Genomic DNA, 4,179 nt, shown 5'->3' on the forward strand with positions numbered 1-4,179 from the left:
ATGGAGACTTGGGTGCAAAGTGTTTTGCACAAATTTTACATGAAAGACACCTTCAGGTCCTCAGTCATCTCACTGATCTTTAAACTATCCATCTGGAGCCATTCTCAACAGCAAAAAGTGGTCTTCAGGAGATGAGAAATCATGAGCAGCACTTGTTCACCTTCTGGTGTCAGTGCTCTCAATATCCCCTCTTTTGTTTGGATCACCTTTCTACATTCAAAATGTCTCTCATAGGCCCCAGTGAGGATTGAACTCACGACCTCTGGTTTACAAAACCAGCGCTCTTACCACTGAGCTATGGAGCCCTGACGTTTTTACAGTTGCTGAAGATTGGGGCCACAGCAGAACCCTGAAGTCCCTGTGGCAATCCTCAAAACAGCCCATAGAAACTGCTGTAATGTCACTCACAACTTTAGTTCCTAGCTGCAGTTAGCTTCTGTTTACTATTTGCCTCGCAAAAAATGAACACACATTTTAAATAATGTGGTGTGTCAGTCATAGAGTGGGCTGTGGGCTGTACATTCTGGCTATTTTCTCATCTGAGCTAACAAAAACACTGGACAGGCCAAGCTTTCAAGAGAGTTGGTTATAAGCACCATGAGTGACTTCACTGATCTTCCGGCTCTTCATGTGGGGCCATTCTCACCAGTAGAAGGTGGTCTTCAGGTGATGAGAAATCATGAGGTCATTGAACTTTGGGCCTGTAAACGTCTCAGCTGAACCCAGTTTCTCAGCTTTCTAAGGAATGAAATGTACTAAAATGATTGATGAAGTTAGCAAATGGCCTTGTTTGTTAAATGTTTGGGTGCTGAATTCATTTTTCATTTGTAAAACGACATATGACCTCTGATAACCTCAAGGTCATTAAACTTGGCCTATAGGCCTATGCATTTAACGACATTTTTAAACTGACTTTACTCCCCAAAAAAGAATATGAACAGACAAAAAACAAATAGAAAGAAACAAATACAACATTAAATGCCAGTCCATGTACATGTGACTTACTTTTCACAATGAGAATGCCTAGGCGATCACCTTACATAACATTGCATTACATTTAGCGGTTATTGTTTATACAAAGCTACTGAAAAAAGGACAGATTCAGCAGCATACAAAATGTGGGGGCATACAGGGTATACAGGTTAATCAGGGTTAGTATATATGAGAGTTTTTTTCTTTGTTGTTTGTTTTTTGTTTTGTTTTAAACGGGGTAACGCCTTTCCAAAAAACAAACAACAAAGAAAAAAACTCTCATATATACTAACCCTGATTAACCTGTATACCCTGTATGCCCCCACATTTTGTATGCTGCTGAATCTGTCCTTTTTTCAGTAGCTTTGTGTAAACAATAACCGCTAAATGTAATGCAATGTTATGTAAGGTGATCGCCTAGGCATTCTCATTGTGAAAAGTAAGTCACATGTACATGGACTGGCATTTAATGTTGTATTTGTTCCTTTCTATTTGTTTTTTGTCTGTTCATATTCTTTTTGGGGGAGTAAAGTCAGTTTAAAAATGCCGTTAAATGCATAGGCCTATAGGCCAAGTTTACTGACCTTGAGGTTATCAGAGGTCATATGTCATTTTACAAATGAAAAATGAATTCAGCACCCAAACATTTAACAAACAAGGCCATTTGCTAACTTCATTAATCATTTTAGTACATTTCATTCCTTAGAAAGCTGAGAAACTGGGTTCAGCTGAGACATTTACAGGCCCAAAGTTCAATGACCTCTAGAGGTCAACAGAGGTCAGATAGAGCTCGGCATATTGCAGATTTGAATTCGGCACACCCAAATTAACAAAATAAGACTGTTTGCCGACTTTGTCTCAAAAATGCCTTTAACTCCTTAAATAAGCACTTTTTTGAATTTTGGTACCAGTCTATCTTTTATCTGGATCACCTTTCTACATTCAAAACATCCCTTATAGGCCCCAGTGAGGATTGAACTCACAATCCCTGGTTCATAAGGTCAGTGCTCTCACCATTGAGCTAATTTTCAGAAGACCAGCTCCTTGACAGAAACAAAGGGTTTGGGATGTGACAGCTTGCTTGATCAACTTGAGCACACAGTTGAGACAGTCTGTGCATGTTAGTTCAGAAGCCTCAAACAAAGGCCTCGGTGGTTCCACTGAAATTTGAACTCAGATCATAGGAGTCAAAGTCCAGAGCACTGGCGGCTCGTTAATAGGGGCGATTTGGGCGACGCGCTCCCAAACAGGGAGGAAGATTTTTTTTTTTTAATCTACTCCTACTACCAACAATAATGTCATTGTCCAATCAGGCTAAGGTCGTGCCTGGTGTAGCCACGCCCTTTTGGGGCGATTTCTATCAGGTTCAAATTTGCCCCAAAATCTCCCATTGACACTAATGGTACGTACGTTTTTTTCGAAAATCATGCTCCCAATGCATTTTCTATTAGGTTTCATGTGCTCGCACAAGCAGCGTGCTTACGTCATACGCCTGTTGCGCCGCGCAAGTGTTGCCAGATTGGTTTTTAGTGCATTTTGACGGGCTTTGAACATAATTTTGGGCTGGAAAACGCAACTTGTGTGGGAAATGTGTGAACATTCTATGAAGAAGATGGCGAGTGTTGAGTGCAACAATACGATAGCGTCTCTGAAAGAAGTTCCCTTTAGTCGTCGTACCAATGAGGAGAAAATGGCAATCAAACAGCTAGGACCTCCTAGACCGAATTTAAACATCAAGCAAGTGTCTACGAAGGGGGAGAAGACCTACTCAAGAGGTTTTAACAAGAACTGGTACCACCGGAAAACTTGGCTAGCTGGCTGTGATGTAGTCAGTGCTCTTTTTTGCTCCCCTTGCGTTCTCTTCCACCCTGGAAGTAGCACAGCAGACAGTACAGTGATATCTGATATTTGAATTTACTAGGCAAAAGTTGTTTTTGTGTGTGTGTTACCAATGGCAGTTGTTTTACCAATGGCAGTTTAACATTGCCATGTTTTTTTTTTTACCAATGGCAATTTAGCATTGCCATGCTTGTAATATTTCAGTAGCCTCAAGTTCTTTCTGACTTGGTGTAAATTAAGCATATTTTCAGTTTTTATATATTGTACAGTATGTGTTCATTGGAGTTCATTGACATGCTTGTAATACTTTCAATTTCCTTTTAAGGCATGGCTTTCTGGAGGAATTCTTGGGAAAAAAACTGCAGAATTTATTTAGAATTATTTGTTGTTAAAATGGTGCAATTCCATATAACAAAAAACACATTAAGCTGTACATGTTTGTTTGATGGTTATGCATTTCTTCATCTTTTTCAAAACTTAAATAAACACTTGTTTTGGATTTATATCCTGCCACTTTAATTGCATTCTTTAGAATGAAGAAATTAGAATATGTTTATAATTAAGAATTTGTGTCTACTTATTATAGAATACTGGAATAATATGAGAAAATAAATGAGTAATGTAATATTAATTGATTGTGATGCCAAATGTTTTGCTTTGAAGGCTTCACAATGAATCTTACTTAGTTTTAGCCTGGCAAGCCAGACTAAATGTGAATATTTGCCACTCGTAGGCAAAAATATTTTTGGCCGCTAGGCGGGTGGGTCTAGTTTACTAGGCTACCTTAGTTTGCCACCTTTAACTTGTTTAGTGTTGCCACCTAGTGGAGAGAAGAGATATTGTCTATATTGATATCTGAATTTACCAGGCAAAAACAAGTTCGGCCAATTGATTTGCTACCTAGGTCAATTTACTTCAGTCCTGTGGACATTTACGGTCCGTGTGGACATTTACGGTCCGTGTAGACATAACGGGGGAAACTGCCCCCCCGAAAAAAAATTCAGGAGCCGCCACTGGTCCAGAGTGCTAGCCATTACACCATAAAACCAGAAGATTCTTTTCACCACCAAATCACTGCCATATACTGACACCGCCCTGGCAAAAGAAAATAAACATGCCCTTGGTCAGAGGCTTAGACATATACAAACTACACTCCTCAATGCTGAAAGAAAGCAAAAGTAACATGAACCTGCTTTCCTCCACAAATCTCATGCAACCAGTGCCATATTAAGCCAATGCGGTGCCCCTGCACTATACCTCAAGTGCCCCCCCACCACCACCCTGAGCGCACGCATTCAGTAACCTCCTGTACACACTCACAAACCTTGCCCTTTGCTGTCAAAAATAGTAGCATATACATAAACAAGG

At 39.9% G+C, this 4,179-nt stretch overlaps 1 non-coding gene across 1 annotated transcript; it reads right to left on the minus strand.

Moving 5' to 3' along the window:
• Window positions 1-232: 232 nt before the first annotated feature.
• On the minus strand, window positions 233-305 carry trnat-ugu (transfer RNA threonine (anticodon UGU)). The gene has a single exon. It is a non-coding gene; the product is annotated as a tRNA-Thr (tRNA).
• Window positions 306-4,179: the final 3,874 nt, after the last annotated feature.

The sequence above is a fragment of the Neoarius graeffei genome, chromosome 1 (genome assembly GCF_027579695.1).
Source record: "Neoarius graeffei isolate fNeoGra1 chromosome 1, fNeoGra1.pri, whole genome shotgun sequence".
NCBI classification, from domain to species: Eukaryota; Metazoa; Chordata; class Actinopteri; order Siluriformes; family Ariidae; genus Neoarius; species Neoarius graeffei.